This window comes from Plectrocnemia conspersa, unplaced genomic scaffold, assembly GCF_051122295.1.
Source record: "Plectrocnemia conspersa isolate PC_06_02 unplaced genomic scaffold, ASM5112229v1 ptg000010l, whole genome shotgun sequence".
Lineage (NCBI taxonomy): Eukaryota > Metazoa > Arthropoda > Insecta > Trichoptera > Polycentropodidae > Plectrocnemia > Plectrocnemia conspersa.
Window position 1 is genome coordinate 25915455 of NW_028277174.1, and position 20312 is coordinate 25935766.

At 35.5% G+C, this 20312-nt stretch overlaps 5 non-coding genes across 5 annotated transcripts; 3 read left to right on the forward strand and 2 right to left on the reverse strand.

Moving 5' to 3' along the window:
* Positions 1 to 690: 690 nt before the first annotated feature.
* On the reverse strand, positions 691 to 762 carry TRNAP-UGG (transfer RNA proline (anticodon UGG)). Its single transcript has one exon. It is a non-coding gene; the product is annotated as a tRNA-Pro (tRNA).
* Positions 763 to 915: 153 nt separating this feature from the next.
* Positions 916 to 987, forward strand: TRNAP-CGG (transfer RNA proline (anticodon CGG)). The gene has a single exon. It is a non-coding gene; the product is annotated as a tRNA-Pro (tRNA).
* Positions 988 to 3335: 2348 nt separating this feature from the next.
* TRNAP-AGG (transfer RNA proline (anticodon AGG)) lies at positions 3336 to 3407 on the forward strand. The gene has a single exon. It is a non-coding gene; the product is annotated as a tRNA-Pro (tRNA).
* A 228-nt stretch (positions 3408 to 3635) lies between these two features.
* Positions 3636 to 3707, reverse strand: TRNAC-GCA (transfer RNA cysteine (anticodon GCA)). The gene has a single exon. It is a non-coding gene; the product is annotated as a tRNA-Cys (tRNA).
* An 11294-nt stretch (positions 3708 to 15001) lies between these two features.
* TRNAP-UGG (transfer RNA proline (anticodon UGG)) lies at positions 15002 to 15073 on the forward strand. The gene has a single exon. It is a non-coding gene; the product is annotated as a tRNA-Pro (tRNA).
* The last annotated feature ends 5239 nt before the right edge of the window (positions 15074 to 20312 follow it).

A 20312-nucleotide genomic window follows, 5' to 3' on the forward strand; every position in this document is an offset into this window, starting at 1 on the left:
TATGTTTAAAAAAATCAGAACAAAGCAAAAATCAAATTTAAAACCCAAAAAGTTGAGGGTCCGGAATTCGCACACTCGCTAGCTTCGGTACCTCTCGATAGTAAGGTACCGACAGCTAGTAAAAAATAGTTGTTTTACTTGATTTTATAAATTTAAGATCATTTTTAGATACATATGTCATAATCGTACTAGCCTATGTCTATTAATTATACTTTAATTTGTTTTAAAAAAATACAAATAAAAAAATAAGCATAAAATATTGATGTGATTATGTATGACTTGAGTTCACCGCAAATGATGTAAACAACTTGTTATTATAAGGGACATCACTAGGGAAATACAAGGGGGGGGGGGCATTTGCCACCCCACCTTTGAATTTATCCAAAAATAGTGCATGTATTTTATATCCCCTTTCGGCTACCATCCGCTGTTAACCGCTCGTAAAGCATTATAAAAATAACCCGTCGTGCACATATAATCTAGTAGACAATACGTCTATCCTGCGTAAAAACCGCTATAGTAATCTACTCATTTGGATTATCGATTTAGCAAGTTAACCTTGTAAGTTTAGTTTGAGGCAATTTGGCTAGAAAAATTCACGCCATTTAAAGAAATGCTATAAATCTAAGTAAAATATTAAAAAATATATTTAAATTATTGTAATTAAATATTTTTCCAAAAGCAAAAAAAGGGCTCGTCCGGGATTTGAACCCGGGACCTCTCGCACCCAAAGCGAGAATCATACCCCTAGACCAACGAGCCGCTATTGTTTAAACAAATTAACGCATATTATACTAGTGCATTCACGATCACGATTCAACAGTTATTTTGCAATAATTTCTCTTTATACGGCATTTGACTGAATCATGACTGTGATTCATTTGTGTTTGTTTATGGTTATTTTTCTTGACGTACGGCTCGTTGGTCTAGGGGTATGATTCTCGCTTCGGGTGCGAGAGGTCCCGGGTTCAAATCCCGGACGAGCCCGTGGGAAATTATTTTTTAATTAATAATAATAATAAATGATTTAAATTTTATAAATAATAAATTAATAATTTAAGCATTAATTTTGTTTGTAATACATTTTTGTTGATGTGTACATTGTAGATAATATTTTAGATAAGCTACTTATAAATAACATTGTAATACGATGTGAGTTAACAACGCTTGTCGTTCGTCAAACGCGATTATGAGATATTAAACAATTAATTCACTCGACGTAAAACAAGTTTTCGATATTCTTGCCTGGTGGTCATAATGCCATAAAAAACACATTAGTTTTCATGTGCTAATTATGATTCAGCGTCGTATCTGAATATCATTGATATATTTTTTCTTTTTACATTTTCGAATTGTCGGCACTTTTGTTCTTGAAAATTGTTATTTATATATTTCCCGGAATCGCTTTTCTCATTGAATCGTTCCATTCAAGAGGCTTTCACTTTGTGAAATGTTATTATATTGTGTGTTCGAAAAAAATATTCGGCCTCTTGCAAATCGGCGATTTAAATTTATTTCTTTCAAGAGAAAAATACGCTTAAGAGACGAAAAATTCACGAGTGAAAGAATTGCCGATTGTTAGCATGAAATATTTTTTTTGTAATTTTCCAATTAAAAATTGTTTACATCTTAAAAAATTCATAGAAAATGAAAATGAAGCAATACATAGTTATTTCATGGTTAGCTAATTATTTTATTATCACATTAAAATGTCAAGTAAACTAATAGTCTCGTTACAACAAGTCACGTGTCATTATAGTAGAAATATAAACATGAAAAATCATCTTATAAAAATTTAACAGTTAGTGAGAGTTATGTGACAGAATATTCAAATAAATTAGAACTGCATTTAAAAGAAAGTTCATTAGTAGCAGCTAAATTTAAAAAAAACCAATTACTTGTTAATCGTTTAAGACAAATTCAAAACAAAAATATCTGTAAAATTCTGCACCACTTATGCTAAATGTATTAAGAAATAGTTACTCGATTTATTTTCGAATGATTGATAAGCAATTATACTATTTATTATATTTAGAAAGTAACTTAAATTAGGTACGATAACCATCGCGCGCTCCTGTACATTTTATAAATCTACAAATTTTTAAAACGTACCATATATTTCACAGCAAAATTGAAATTGTTTCTATCTGCGCCCGTGTAACACAAAATAATCAAAGTAACAATAAGCAGTCCAATTCTGTAGGTGTAGGTTGTTTGTACAAAGTCATAAACATACAACACAGTCTTTCTTCTGTGACATACAAACACTATTGCAGCTGATAGCCTTTTCTTTTTTATTTTGACCTAATGTAGTGCAACCTCGGTTGACATAAGATCGCGAACTTCGGTAAAATATTAAAAACATCTATCAAATAATTTAGATAATTTATTAAATTTTATTTGCGAAAACAAAAACGAAGACTGATCAATTATCAGTGATTCCTTGATAACACTTTAGTCTGCAGCAATCATGAAACAGGATAATAAAAATACACATATTACATTAGGAATATAATACATTACTGAAATATTTTTTTTATTCTCGCAAAAACATTAAAAAAATATTTTTATATATCAATATTGGCTATTTAAAAAAAATACACGAATAAAAATTAGGGGGGGGGGGGGGGGCGTAAGTTCAGCGCTTCGGCACTTTTTTATCATTACATTTTTTCTCATTTAAAACATATATTTGATTCTTTATGTATACATCCAGTCTTTGTTGGTAAGCGCTAGTAGACCAACAACACAAATTTCGTCCGCGTCTTTCCGCGGTCACTAACCTCTCATGCTTTTCTAAGACAGTGACAAAATCCCTAAAACCTTTATAAGAGATGGATTTAAGTATGAAATAACTCTCTCTGAAAAATTCTTATTAGTAATTTCATCTTCAGCACCTAATTAGCTACAATGTTCTCATTAAAGACATAATGCAGAATATTTATTATATACTGATGACTTAAAAGTCTTTCAGATTAACATATACACATTTAGTCACTTGAACTCATGGTGATAAATGGACGAGCTGTTTAACATGTCTCTACATATAATCAAAAAAGATAAGGAGCTATGTAAGTTCAGATTGCTAAAATCAATAAGCCATATATTCCACAGGAATTTGTCACGATAATCATCTTATCAGTGATTCATACAAACTTATTTTACAATAAATAATTCCATGTGCTTCAAAAGAATATCAATAAACATTTTAACATGTTTCTGATTTATAGAATAGATACTAAAATTCGTGAAAAGCTCATAAATATCAGTGATAACAGGCTTTTATTATTATACATTGCTCAGAGTGTTCATAAATAGACAAAGAACTTTCGCACGGCTCGTTGGTCTAGGGGTATGATTTTCGCTTAGGGTGCGAGAGGTCCCGGGTTCAAATCCCGGACGAGCCCAAGGTTTTTCTTTTAAGAAAATATTTTAAAGGAGTAATTAATAAATATTTATGGATAGTTTTATATTTAAAAATAGATATAACAATTAAATTAAAAAATAATTATTATTTCATATATGAATTGATAAAATGAAAATAATTCACTTAAATAAATGTAAAGAATTATTTTTACGTAATTATTTTACAATATACTTTCTTTAAAATATTTATTTTTAAAAATAAAATAGAAAGGGGACACCCGGGTTTGAACCGGGGACCTCTCGATCTGCAGTCGAATGCTCTACCACTGAGCTATATCCCCAGCTGCGGTTTAGGTACAATATGTACAAACAATTTTTTTAATTAAGTATATAAACGCATTTTTATATCAGTTAAATATATTGATTGTAACATCTACTTTAGATTATATAATTACATAATTAGTAATTTGATATACATGTATGTGTAATTCATATAAAACTTTTTATCTTAGGTTCACAAAAATATTTAAAAATCATAAACATAATATTTTCGCTCTTTTTAACATTATGTTAATATCTAATATAAATTCTGTAGCTAATAAGTCAATCATAAAATACGTTTATATTTGTCTATATAAATAAGGCACATAATTTTATTGTGTTTCATGGAGCAACAGAATATAACCTGTATTTAAAAAAAGGCGGACTCTCATGATATATACATCGTAATATAATTACTTGAATAAATATATAATATAAATATGCGAAATATTACAATTGGGCATTAAAAATTATTAAAAATATTTATCTGATAATTAGTCATGTTTTCTTTGCTGCTCAGTGTTGCCATATGGTGAATTTATTTACAATAAATTTACGAAATTTGTATACGAGCGTCATGACAAAAATAAAAACCAATATTTAAATTTTTTTGACTCTTCTCCAGGATGTCAATATATTTTCTTTAATTATTTGTGAGTCTCATAAACGCTCAAAACACGATTGACGTTAGTAGACGTCCATAGCACAGGTGGAACATTTTATGTTGACGTCAACTTACGTGTGTAAAGGTTAAAAGTATGTGTCCATTAACAAATATTTAGCATTAAATAAATATATCTATTCATGTATAAAATTATGTACAAATATCAATAACATTATTATCAACCAGAAATCAAATATAAAAATAAATTAAACACAGCTATTAAATAATAAACAAATATAAATCAATTTAAATTCGAATACAGTATTTACATATTATATAAAAAAGTGTTTAGGACAAATATTAACATAATATATATCAAATATACAAAGGAATCAAGCACAGACATAAAATATTAAAACGTTTATGTCTATTGACAATATTAGTCTGAAATATGAAACAGAATTCATTTTACACTTAACCGACGGGTCATTTTTTGCCGCGTGATTTTCGCGCAACACAGAGTTACATCAATAAAATTATTTTATCTGTAGTGTGCTTCTTGAATAAAAAAATAATTTAAATATTAAATTTCGGTCATCTGCGGTTTAAACTCTGAATTGGCGAAAATAATATATCGGTCCGATCACGATATTTAAAAAAAAAATTTAATATTGAATATTTAAAATCAAAATATTTTTGTCCTTCTTTGTCCTCTTTGAACAGTCGCGCTCCAGTAGCCGAACCGAGCGGCAGTTCTCACGAGCTCCGAACGAGTCGACAACCAAAAGCGGACACACGGCACATTCTGGGTCAATCTTTGGCACAGAAGGGCCGCACCAACACCTGATCCCATCAAGACATCAATCGGCCCGACAAGAAACCGATAAGTATCGATTTGCTTCGGTGCACTTTTTGGCCCGGCCGCCGGCATAGCCGTGAATCACCGCGTGCTCACGCGGCTCGAGCGTGCATCGGCCCACGCTCGACAGCAGACCCCCCCTCCCGCGCGCAAACGATCACCTCCTCCGCGCTCCAGCGAACGTCAACCAGCGGGAACCCCTTTTACTTTTTATTAATTTTTTTTTTTATTAAAATTTTTTTTTAATTTTTTTTCTTACTTATATATAAAAGCTCATAATGAGCAAAGCATCAGCCCCCCATAAAAAGGGGGCTGCCAAGGTCTCGGTCCCGAGACCGAAGACTGCAACACCCGCAGCCAAAAAAAAAACATCCCTCTCGACACCGGTCACAACACCCGCGACACCGGTCACAACACCCGAGACACTAAAAAAACCGATGGAAAAATCGAAACCAGAGGCCCCCTCTAGGGGAGTTCCCTCTACCTCGCGTCGCATGAGCTCCTCAAGCTCCTCCAGCTCTATCCAGGAGCTTATGGACTGCCTTTCGGCGCAACCAACGCGTAAGCGACAAACATCGCCCCCGTCGCCCCCCGCGAACAAAAAACGCGTTAAAGATGACTTTCCGGCCCTCACGCAGAAGCCGCATACAGAAGAGGCCTTGGAGCTTACAGCTTCCGAGACGAGCATTCTTGCCCAGTGCGAGAAGATCGTCTTGATCGCTCGGTCGTCCGACTGCCTCACAGCCGCTGCTCGTCAGAGTCTTACTCTGATAGCGGCGACAATTAAGTCCCTCCATGAGAAGGAAACCGAAAAAGCGGATAAACCTTCTTCTCCCTCTAATGAGGGAGCAGAAACTAGACTGGCGTCAATCGAGCAGTCTATCCGACGAATAGAGCGTCATATTCAGCCTCAGCAGCCGACCACCGCAAGCCTCGTGAGAGAGCTGAGGGGGTCTCCTCAAGCGCCGCAGCCCTCACCGATGGCATACTCATCGGTCGTGAGACTCGTCCCTATCGGGGATAAAATCAAAACCTCCAAGGAGGCAATTGCGGCCTTCACGAAAGCCGTAAACCCCGCAGATTCAAAGCTGCATATAAAGAGAGTTCTACCGGCCGCGGGTAACGCGACCGGTATCTTGGTTGCAAACCGGTCCGAGGCCGAGAAAATCGTAGGATTCAACTCGGCCCTTGAGAAGGCCGGACTACGGGCCTCCCTTCAGGGTCTAAAGGACCCTCGTGTAATAATACACGACGTCCCGAACGATCCAGGAGACGTGACCGGCGAGTCGTTCCTCACCTCGATGTTTGCACAGAACATCGAGGGTGAGGTGCCTATTAGCAAAGCCGACTTTCTCAAATCGGCTAAGCTTGTTACGAAACTGAGAGCGCGAGATAAAGACACCTCTCACGTCATCGTGTCCCTCCCGTCCTCATGTCGTGCCCAGCTGGTCAACAGCGGATTGATATACATAGGACTAATGGCTCATCGCATCAGGGACCACTTTAGGGTCCTAAGGTGCTATAAATGCCACCTATACGGCCACTCAGCCAAGTTCTGCAGAGCGCTTAAGGCCTCCTGCAACTGGTGCGGAAGCGGGGCGCACGATAGTGCGTCGTGCGCAAACCGTGACAAGCCAGCAAACTGCGCCACCTGCTGCCGCCTTAGGCGACAGCACGAGACCCTTCCACACAGAGCGGGAGATCAAGGCTGCCCGGCCTTTAAGGCTGCTTTAGCAAGAGAGATGGCCAACACAAATGGCTAATCCTCCCCAGACATATGTCAAGCTGCTCGTGGCGCAGCAAAACCTCCGCAGATCGCGCGAAGCGACTGCGGAATTTGGTTACAGAGCCGCAGCCTTAGGAACTGACGTGGCACTTCTTCAGGAGCCATACGCCCCATTCGGAAGGACAATAGGCGTCGGCGCGAGGTGCAGGATATTCGAGATCCAACCCGCAGGAGCGTCGATAGTGGTCTTCAATCGCGACCTGTGCGTCACCTTTCTGAGTCAATACTCGGATCGGTGGCGCACCGTAATCCATCTTTCCGCACCGGGCATTGACTTGTACTGTATATCTGCGTACTTCAAGTACGGCGATTCTCCCGAAGGCCACATAAACGGACTCTCTCGAGCTGTCGACGCCCTTGCGGGACGCAACGTCGTCGTCGGCGCCGACCTTAACGCTCATTCCACTTTGTGGGGTGACACCTCACTTCGCGAGGATAGAAACTCCGTAAGGAACAATACAGTGGTGGACTTCGTCCTTAGCAGCGGCCTAAGTGTCGCCAAGGGTGACCTACCCTCGATCCCGACGTTTTTTACCTCGATCGGGGAATCGACCCCAGACGCGACGCTTTTCTCGCTCGCCAGCCCACTGGCAATATCAAACTGGAGAGTTCACGCGGAAGCGTGCCTCTCCGACCATAGGCTAATAACTTTTAACGTAAATGAGAGCGCCCCCGCATCCGCAGAGCCGATAAGAGAAAACAAGAGCCTGCTGCCGAGGCGGTTCCGGTTCAGTAAGGCCAACTGGAAAAATTTTGAGGTCGATCTGTCAATCGAACTTGACAGAGCAGCCAAAAGATTGGGCCCGTGCCCCGATAGCAAAGCAGAGGCGCTCCAGATTGCAATTCTGTCGGCGGCCGACCTTAACATCCCGCGCAGTAAGCCCTGCGTACAGTTAAAAAAAATATTTCCGGAATGGTGGAACCCAGCTCTTTCGGGGGCCAGACGGGCATCGCGTAAATCTTTTAGAATTTTTACAGAAGCAGTTAGAGCTCGAGGTAGCCGCAGAATCGACGATTCAACTCTTCCGGAAGACCCTTTCATCGCAATAAGAAGAGATTGGAGATCCGCGACAAATAATTACAAATCCCTTATTAGGTCCGCAAAGACGAAGCACTGGAGGGACTTCGTAACCAAGGAGAGCGCTGAAAACACCTGGGGCCCACACTACCGATGCGTCAAAATGTCGGACCGCGCAGTGACGTCCCTTTCAGGCATCACCGACAAGCATGGCATATGTGCCATCGATTCCCGCCAGGCTGCCGACAACATCCTGAACGCCCTGCTGCCGGAAGATCCGGCTTCTGCAGACACCCCATCGCAAGCTATCACACGAGCACGATTTAACGAACCATCTGAGTCCCCCGAGTCCCCGCCAATCTCCGAAGTGGAGACGGAGGCTGCTCTCAAGCGCTTGCGTGCAAGGGCGTCTCCCGGCTTGGACTGCGTAACCAGTGATCTCATCAGGAAATCTTGGAAGGTCGCGGGCCCCATCATCACCACCGTATTAGAAGGTTGCAGGTCCGAGGGCACCTTCCCGGACACTTGGAAGCCCGGGAAGATGATAATCATCAAGAAGCCGGGAAAGTCCAATCTTTCAGATCCTAAAGCTTACCGCCCGATAACTCTCCTCCCTGCTCTGGGAAAACTTTTTGAAAAAGTCCTTGTAGCCCGGCTCGAGGACCATTTCCGCGCGAAGGCTCCTCTCTCGAAGCGCCAGTTTGGCTTCAGACCAGGTTTGTGCACCGAAGACGCAATGCATTACTTAAAATCAAAAATAGACACCCTTCCGGGCAAATATTCAGTAGCTGTGCTCCTCGACATCTCGGGAGCGTTCGATCATGCGTGGTGGCCGGCCATCATTGAGGGACTAAAACGCCGCAATGTTCCGCGAGACCTGGTAAAGGTTATCAGGTCTTATTTCGAGAGGCGCAGAGTTGTAATCGACGCTGGAGCTTCGCTTGTTTGGAAATCTTTGGAAAGAGGCTGCCCGCAGGGGTCCGTCCTCGGTCCCCTGCTGTGGAACGTTATGTTCGATGAAGTTCTAGGAACCCCTCTTCCCGTGCACTGCGACCTCATCGCGTACGCCGACGATCTCCTGCTTCTGGTTAACGCCAACAGCAGATCAGAGATTGAGAGCAAGGCTGAGATGGCCTTGACGCGCTTGCAAGAATGGGGTGAGGAGAATAAACTCTCCTTCGCTCCCCACAAGACCGTGGCGGTGATGCTTAACGGATCGCTTGACAAGGGTCGTCCCCCTCGCTTTTCGATGAACGGGCAATACATAAAATTCGAGCCGCGAGTCCGCTACTTGGGTTACAATATAACTTATAGATTCGACCCCGCCGCCCACCTTAGACTGGCCGCCCAGAAGAGTCGCGACGCGATGGGAAAACTACTAAGATTGGGGGGCCGCCATTGGGGGTTAAACTTTCGCGCAAAATTGACTATGTACAAGGCGATTTATGTGTCAATAATAACGTACGCAGCCGGTGCTTTCGCCGAGAGGGCATCGCGAGGCCACCCTCAACTTCTCTTGCTAGGGTCTCAGACGGCACCCCTGAAACAGGTAACAGCGTGTTACAACACGGCTCCAAATTCGGCTCGCCTCATTCTGGCCGGAGTCGAACCCATAGATTTAGTCGCACAGCGAAGGTCCGCGACCTTCCACTTAAGAAGGAGCCGCTCTGCAACGGTCGGACAAGTAACGATCCAACCGACGCTGAACGTGTCTAAATTGCAGGATACGGAAAGAGCGATCCAACACAGCGTTCGAAAGGCCTCATTGGACGAGTGGCAGAGGCGATGGAGCACCGCCGCCACTGGCCGCCTAACTTTTAAGTTCTTTCCGCAGGTGAAAAGTCGCCTCGAGAAGCGCTGGATGAGATGCGGATTCGCAACCACACAGTTCCTTACCGGACACGGAGCTTTCGGAGCATATCTACGTCGTTTCAAATTAAGAGACGACGCCGACTGCCCCTGCGGCCACGACGACCAGACGTCAGAGCACATCCTGTGGGATTGCCCACTCCTCGACGAGGAGCGAACGCAGCTCCACTTCGCTCTTGAGCTAGAGGGCGAAGGTCCCTTAACCCATCAAAACTTCGTTGCGTCCAAAAAGAACTTTCGGGCTTTCGAGCACTTCTGCGAGGCATATTCCGCTCGCGAAGATGTTCGCCCACATTAGAGCGCTCGTCGCAAATACTATATAATTCCTTTTTTTTTTTTTTTTTTTTTTTTTTTTTTTTTTTTTTTTTTTTTTTTTTTTTTTTTTTTTTTTTTTTTTTTTCCCCGATTAATTGCTTTCTACTTTTAGCGCTCATACATGGTTCAACAGGGCGCCGCTAGGAACATCTCCCGGAGACCCGGAGAACCACCAAAACCTTCTTTAACCGCTTCACTGTGTCCTAATGCGGGATACTTTCAAAAACAAACCCTTTTTAGGACCCCCACACGTGCTCCTTCGATCGGAGCATGCCTAAGCCGCCAAACTAAAAAAACTTAAAAATAAAGAGTAGATGATAAAAAGAACCCCTATTTCTTTCAGGTTGTCTTTTATTATTCTCTTCCGAGAGACCCAAGGTAAGCGGAGCGCGACTGCCCGCAAACCACCCTCTCCCCTCCATTTCCCCTATCCAACTCCGTCTCCAACGGTTAGTGATGCCGGAGACCATCAACAGCATTTCGCGACGGTAGACCCGTCCACGGTCGTCAATCGTGACGACCAAGGAAGGAGGTCTGGCCTAGCGCCGGAGTGCGCAGTACTCCGGAGCGAACGCCAGACTGGGTTCGATCTCAGTTGCCCATGGGCTGAAACTCCCGAGCCTAATGCAACTGCGGGACGCGGGCGTGGTGCCCGAGAAGTACCCAATGTCCTCTTTGAACATTTTTTTTTCAAAAATACTTATTTATTTGAGCTCTTAAATACAATTTCTTCCCATCAAAAATTGTTCGGAGATAACATTTTTTCAGGTCTCATAACAATTGGTCATACTTTGTCCTCGAAAAAAAATTCTGAGATGACCTTTTTTTTAGTGTCCTTTGATATTTTAAAAATCTGGCCACCTTATTTCTATCCCTGTTTGTTTTGTGTATAGAAAAATAAATATAAAGAGCTCTAAATGTATCTAACTATACTAAATATAAATTTATTGTCCCGTTACCATTAGTTATTAATAAATATTTGATCAGATCACAATAAAAAAATAATCTGACATAATCGTCATGTATTACATACCTGATTTGACACACTTAGTAAACGATATGTGTAACATCATCTTTTCAAATACGCTTATCCCATTGACCGATAAACTGGACTGTCATAAATTTGATTTTCATGTCAAAGTGAATGACCACAGTTACAGAGTGACTATAAAATTATAACACTGTATGTTATTCCGCTTTCAAAAAATAATTTATTATGTATTTTATTTGCGATTTTATATTTATTTATGCTTTTTATTATAATTATAATGAAAAGCATATTTTATTATTAGCGAAATCCTTTAAAACTGGAGAGAATATTATTTATATTACAAGGGATAATTGGAAATTTAAAATTGGTATCAAAAGTAATAATAATCAATTGTCGGTAATTTTATCATAAATATTCGTTCAATGTATTAGGCGTTTATATTTAGATTTTTCATAATAATATTACTAGTGAGAATCGAATAAAGCACAACTAAACCAAATTTTGCGCAAAAGGAGAGCGCAAAAAACAATTATCGCTTCTCAGAAGTCAAAAATCCACGTCAAAAGCAATAAAATCATGCCGTCGCCATCGCAGTGGATATTTTATTTATAATTTTATAAAGTGTCCACATACTAAATATTATTTATACGTAACTGTATAATCAAATTAGGCAAATCTTTGCGAAAAAGAATCAACATATAAAAAAAGTATATTTTCTTAGTAATTATTCTTAAAATAATACATTTTCGTAAATAAGAAAGCTTTTTCTTATAGAAAAAGTTTTGACTATAGTTTGCGGGATTTGTGCAAATTTAATCAAACAATGGCTTATCAAAGAAACTTTTAGACCATCCCACTGAGCCGGAATGTCTGGATGAACGGTTTCATTGTGCCAGTGACGTGTTACAGAAGTTTCGGTAAATCGTGACAGGAGGTGATCGATAATCGTGCATCGCGGATTAGGTAACAGGTCGAATTGTCCGTTTCATTACTGGCAAATGAGCGTGCCAGCTTCATTATCATAACAGGTAGGGTCAGTAAATGAAATATCTGGCCGCAAGATAACGATCGTATTTATCTGGGATGCTGGCCACGTCGTGACACTGACAACTGTTACGTGTATTGGTATGTACCGATAGCGCAAATTCACGTGCCGACCTTGAATTGGATTGTTTTGTATAAGGACAGTCTTAGTTTTTTAATTAAAAGTAATTCATGTATATACATATTCAATGTTTTATATTTTATTATTAATATTGTCATCTTCATTATTTGCTATGATCAAATTTATTATGTGGAAACCAATGATTTTGTCAAGTGTCAATCAAAGACAGGTGCAACGAGAGCTCGACCTTAGCTTATAAATTATTTATAAAAGATCTCATAAACATTGATTTTGTTGTGTATTATGAATAATGTATAGTTTGAGTTTGATTTCTTTATACCATCATTAAAAATAAATGCTGAAGCATTGGATATTAATTAATTATTTAATATAACGGATGTTCTAATAGCGTCGATCCTTTGGAGGGCGTGAGCACTTAGCGTAGATATAAAAGGTTCATTATCTGTGATATGCTCCTCTGTTAAGTTGTATATTTTTAAGGCACCAACCAACCTATAACCAGGGCGAAGCCCTGACGGCAGAGTTGTGTGATTTGCAATCGATTACGTCCGTCTTTTAAGATGACTTAACTGCAACTAACGCTATGATTTATGTATTTTCTATCGGAGGTTTTGGGAAACTCTGACTCTGTTAAATGAAACGAAGTATAGGTGACATGATGACAATACACAAAAATAAAATACACATGATAAAATTACACAAGGAATAAATTACAAATAAAAAAACACATTATAATAACCCTTTGAACCCAATAGGCCGGAAAACCGGCCCGAATAAGTGACGCATATTCGTCTGAAACCTGAACGATTTACCGGCCACAATATATATCATTAATTTTATGGGCCGGTATTCCGGCCTGCAAAAAAAAATCTTTTGACTCACCAAATGACGTGATTTTCCAATACGCAAGAAAACGGTGTACTGGTGTAAATTATTCTAGGTGTTCCAATTATCATTTTGAGTTGAGTTTAGATCTGAAAACTGTTAAAAACCATTTTAAATTTAATTCTAGCAATAAATTATTTTTTATTGTTTTAACCTTTTCTATGCAAGCAATAATTTTTTATAGAATTTATAAATTTCTTTTTTAGTAAAATATTCTTACTTTGTCTAAAAATTTTTAGGAGCTCAAGGTTCAAAGGGTTAACCATTCGATGTGTATATAAAATAGTTTTAAAAATTTTAAATTCAATACAATATAATTAGTAATTCACATCAGTATGGAATACTTTGTGTTTAAATTCAAAATTAATTTATTATATTTAGTCATAATAAAAATAATAATCTTTATTATAATTTTTTATGAAATTAATTTTAATTTTATTAAAGTTCTCTGTATTTTTTAATTTTTTAAGTATTTTTTGGCATTATAAAAAAGTGTACTATAATAAAAAAATTACTAATTTAATTTAAAAATATTCAAAAAATATATTTTAAAATTTTTTATATCACTAGTAGAATATATTTATAAAAAAGAAAATTTTTAAAGATTTTCTTGTGATCTTTTAAAATTTAAAAAATCAAAAGAAAATCTAAGAAATGTGAAAAATTATTTTTTCCCTGTGTGTTTATTTTTATGTGTAATTTTATCATGTGTATAGTTTTCTTGTGTAATTATATCCTGACAGCCATTTTATATTCCAATTTAATGAACAGTTTTATTATTAATTATTATATTTTTCAATCATTGCTATATAGTGTAGTTAAATTATAACAAAATACGATTACCTAAACATACTTTATAAAAACGATAGATACTGTTATATACAATATTATTATTAATAATAAACATGTACTACGTAAAGGTACTTTCTTGAGTACTCCATTTAAGGAAAAATGTTATCAAATGATTTTTTGCGGTTTGTTCAATTTTATTGTTAAATTGTATTAAGTGCGGAATGCAAAAGGAAGTGAAGAGTTTTTTTCGATTATAAAAAAATACACGAAACTCAAAATAAAATTGATATTGAATAAAAAATGTATAAGAACAACCATGCATCTAAATAATTAACTATCTATGATGTGATAATTGAAATATTGTTTCAGTATACATTTATTTGATCATTAGAATAACATGCAAGTTCGAAATTTTTTTAAAGCCTACTTGAGTTGAGAGCTAATTAATTGTATGCCTGGGGCAATTTTTTGTTAAGGTGATTTAATAACGATAAATATTAATTGCAGCTTGAAAAACAAATAAATTGATCAACCTATTTCTTAAATGACAAATGAATATGAACTATATTAAAACAGCTATTAAATAATAAAACATAAAAATATATTAAAATAATGGATTAATTTGAATCACCTTATGATGCCTCTACAGAGAGTAAACATCAGCTGTTTTGTGAACCACTCGATCAAATATTCATGAATAATTCTGGCAGTATTATCTGTTGTCATAAGCACTAAAAGAATGCATCCTTTTTATTTTACATATTAATAGAAAACCTAACCATGTATGTTTGTCATCAATGATGTACGTTTGAAAGTTAATACCAATAACATTTTTTATTAAAATATCCATAATTTCAACATTATACTAGTACAGATAAGTCACTTTAGGAACATGTTGTATAATGTATTATTGTATGGGTAACTGGTTAAATAAATCGAAAAGCATCTGTACAATGCGATGAATAATCGCGAATAAACAGAAGCGATAATTTGCTATCACAATGCTACGTCACATTCGCATGCGATTTGCACATGAACCGGTTAATTGCTTATCTCTTTCCACCTGTACGGCTCGTTGGTCTAGGGGTATGATTCTCGCTTTGGGTGCGAGAGGTCCCGGGTTCAAATCCCGGACGAGCCCGGTGTTTTTTTTTTGCAAAAAGTATCCTATAATTCAACAGCAACATCGTGGAATAAAATATGCATCAACAACAGATAAAGAAGACACCATCGCCCATTTATCGCAAAATTGTAATACGACACAGTGGCGATTGTTTTTAAATGTAAAACGATATATTGATTAAAAAATGACGCCATTTATATTATTATAAATAATAACATTATTTGCATGTTTATTAAAAGAGAAACCTAGCAAACATGATATACTCAATGTCATTAAATAAAAGTATGTATAATATTGTATTTGATTGTCAATCAAATTAAACTAATCAAATGTTTATTATCAATACATACATTATGCAATTAGCTAACATAAATTAATAACTCAAATATCATTGATTGAAATAATGATTCGTAGAGATCGACAGAAGTTGAACCAAATGCTATTAGGGACTCACTAATCGGTCAGAAACGACCAACCTTTTCTGACGTTGCAAATATAAAATAATCTTTATACTTATATAAATATATACACAGGATCAGACTTTGCATACAACATGTATAAAATATGTTGAATACAAAGATTTTTTTAATGAATAATAACATTGTTTTAATTAAATAGTCTGACGTTGAAGTCTACATTTTAATCAAACAGAATAATCACTAGAACTTTGTGTTACAATATAAATGTATGTGTGAGGACTGTTTTTCAAGCTTAAATTTAATAAACATAATTTGAAGCTTCTCTCTAGAGCAGTGAACGTCACAGTTTCCGTGTTTTATCCAAAACACACGCACACGGAAAAAATGGTATTTTTACTTTTCATTTAATTTTTTTTTAAATGTTATTAATTGTATTTTAAAATATGTAAATTTTTTGTAAATATATTTTCTATGTATGTAAATGTATATATATATTATATATATATATATATATATATATATATATATATATATATATATATATATATATATATATATATATATATATATATATATATATATATATATATATATATATATATATATATATATATATATATATATATATATATATATATATATATATATATATATATATATATATATATATATATATATATATATATATATATATATATATATATATATATATATATATATATATATATATATATATATATATATATATATATATATATATATGTAATTTGTATCACTATAAAAAAAAATATTTTAATAAATTTTGCAATGTTTTTAATTGCATTTTTTAAATATTATATCATAAGTATAACATTATTATCCACCTCTGCTAAGCTCGCAAAGTATGCTGATAAGCTGCATTTTCCCAATAATAACCATTATTGCTGCGCAGGTAGAAACAAAAACAACATGCGACGTATACGACTTTCTTCTTGTGACTCGGCTCAATATATGTGTGTAAAAATTGAAAGATGTGGTGTACACTGGTGTAAGTGATAGCCGCAATTGCGACACACAGACCGATATTTATTAAAAAGTGTACGCTAACTATAAAAAATAAAATTTTAATCTATAAATAATTTATCCATGTGCCGGTCCGCGTTAATAACACAAGTAATACTATGTCATTCAAAATAAATCTATAAAAATAATATAGAATACACATTTTTATTTTAATTTCATAAAAATGTATATATTAAGACCACTGTAATTTTCATAATAAAAAATATTTCGCGAAACCACACTAAATCACTAATCTTATGTGTCGATGATTACGATTAAAAACATTATATTTAAATACAAGCACATAATAACAAAGCTTATATATGTTTGTGAAATTATTTTTAGTATTTTAATCAAAAAAAAAGTTGCCTACCCTTGAGCCATGCGGCTATTTGGCAACACTTTAGTTGCGTAGCATGACTACGTGACAGGAGAACGTCTGCCGACTGGCCCATGTTTATTTTTATTATGGCATTGCATTTTAAAGCAAAAGTATATTGGCAATTTATCATTAATAATCGTCAGATGTAGGATTATTGTCACACAGTACACCATAAAAACCAACACAGTTTTTGGTCAGTGTAAATATATATAACAGTTTTAAAGTGTATGAATATTATAAATAGCGTTGTCGTGGAGTGTCCAATAAGCTGCATCGGTAACGATAAGGTCATTCAAACGACCATTTTAGACTCATGAATAAAAAATTACTTCTTGCCCATAGGCGTAACATTCGTCCCGTTAAACATTTGTAACAACAGGAAAAACTACCCGTTTGTACGTAAATGATGCGCGATCAACAATGCGTAAAAACCCTTTTTGTCATCCACCTCTTGTATTGTCGATCTTCAGTTTCATTTCAAGGCATAAACATATATTAAGCGTTGCAATTGGCCCACCAACATGCTCATCTGTGATTCACCAGAGCTGACTCGAATTAGGAGTAAAATATATGTGACATTTTATCACATTGGCAGATGTATAAATTATTTGAGACGAGCTCAGACAAACAGACTAATTCGTGACTAATTAAAAGAGAGACTAAAACTGACAAGAGAGACACCAGTGGATCGTCCAGAAAGCATCACGAGTACAATCTTAGCTTCACCTTTACATACGGAACACAATTTTCTCTACGGTGGTAAATTGTATCATACTTTATTTAATAAAATGTTACTAGTTTTTCCGACTGCAAAGTCACGACCTTTCAGCCTCGAAACATGAAATTGTATTTTTTATAAAAAATCTCACGTTTGTTTTGACTAACCAAAGAGAATCTTGTTATCTACTTTTTTGCTCTGTAACATGTTTTTAACCGTATTTCAAATATTATTTTCATATTACGAACAACCATGAAATATTGCAGTTTTTGTCAGAGCGGAAGTGCGTCGGAAGTGGAGGCAGGAAAGAGGGATTTGGCTGAAAGAAGAAAAATATGTTCCACGGCACGTTCCCCTCGTGGAAAATGACAAATTCTGGCAATTTCACTCTCGCAACACCTCTCCGCAGATGAACTGTGAAATTTGCTAAAAGTTTTGCAGCTCACGCTAGAATTTATGATCCCAATGTTCCGTACGGAGAGTATGTATTAAAGTTAATTAAATAATTTAATTTTATATTTATCTATATATTTCGCTCAAACCATTATAAATATAATAATAAAAATGATATAATATTAAATTAGCTCAACTTCGTTTCAATGACACTATAAATAGTAAATACTATTTGGCATCAATCCACAATATTCACAAAGGGAAGAGAAGCGAATAACAAAACAAAAATACTCTAGTATGTATGAATGAAAAATGATGTATTTCGAATTCTTAGAAGTTTTATATAAGATTTAATTTTAAAGATTACATTGCTAGTAAAACATAAAGATTTTAGGTCGTAAAAAATATTTTAATGACCAACTATAAAAAATCAGAATATCAAGGTTAATTTGTAACATGATTATAGATGTTTGACACGAATTATAATCACCGACATGATTTAATAATATACGTATGTATATTATATATATACATATCTCTAAATCAGAACAGTGATGCTGAAATATTAATTTATTTAAATTTGATAAAATATTATTTGCCAAAGATATACCATTGTTACTTAATTTTATATGAAACTGTCGGAATCAGAATAATATGAGAATTTGCAATTCCGAGCTTTAAATCTCTTAACATATAATTCGAATTCCACACTGAAATATTAATGATGATTTTTTAACACCCATGTGGGGCTTGCCAAATTTTTAGACTTGTTCAGTTCGTCAGTCCGGAATTTTAAAAATATAATCTATAAATAGCGACTATTATATAAATACACTAATCACAATTTTTTGTGGACTTACGTTGAAAAAAATAGCTTAAAGATACTGCATTAATATTTTATTTATATTCAATCGCAACATGTAACGGCCACATATACTTTCCTAATTAAAAGATTAAACTAAAAAATGATTCTGAAAAAAAGTTATTAAAAATTTACTACTTGTAGGAAATATAGGGACCTTTGGATGTTAAACTTGTTTTTATTAAATCTTCCGTTGCAACCTCACAGGCGTTAGCCCAATGCGTTACAACGTGATAAATCTGTACCAACTTAGTAACTCAATCAGATACGGTGACAACTATATTAATAATTATTATGTGTAATATAATTTATAATCAATAGATGTCACTGCAGCTGGGGCCAGTTTTTTTTATAATGCTGTTGGGGTTCAAACCCGCAACCTCAAAGTAACTAGTCTGAGACGTTACAGACTACTCTATTCCGTCCTTAATTTATATATCATAATTCAGAATAATTATAAAAACATCCACATTTGAAAGCCTTTATTATACAAAATAAATGCAGTCGTAAATCTTGATAACATTCGCATTGCCATTATTCAAACTTATCTGTCAATTGTACACATGTGCCAACGGTTACACCTAGACCATTGTATGTTGGAGCAAAAGTGGGCGAGCCCTAAATCTCTCTCAGGAGGGCCATATACATAAAAGACCCAATGATTAATTTTACTTTGAACTCTAAGATAAGTATTTAATCGAGCTCTTCAACAAGGACCCACTGAGCTTGTGCAAACTATAATACAAAAAGAGGCCAACCAACTATTGAATATCAAAAAAGCAACCGCTTCTCGTTAAACCCTGGTCTAGATCGGTATTAAACTGTATGAAAAAAGATTTTTACGTATAACAAAAATACGAACTTGATTGTGGCACAATATTAATTACCAAAATACTTTGATATTTTTTTTAAAATACAATATGACGACAACAGAGGACTTAAACGATTTTGACTATTTGATATACCTGACAGACATGACAAATATATAGTATAAAAAATAAATAAATATTATATAAAATAAATTAGATTTTGTAATAATGAATATAGAGAGGCATCTAATAGGATGTTATCTTCACATGCCAATATCATGATTAATTTTTTTTACTAATTGTTTATGTATAGACTGATATTTTAGTATAAAATGGTTGCTACACTAAAGCAATGCTGTCTTTCTTTTTTGAGTAGTAAAGGAGTGAAACCTATTGATATTCATACACATCTGTTATATAAGTAAGCTTGCAAGTTCCAAAATGGTGCGTATTTTCAGTATGAATTAATGCAATATATTTTTTTTAAAGGGAGAATAAAAAGACTTGCTCTTTTTTTAGTGATAATATTTTTAGCAATATTTAACAACCTCCTCCATCTTTCATCCCTGATATTATTTTTTTTAAGATTTATTAATGATGCTGATGAACATTATTAATTTTGCGCCAGTTTAT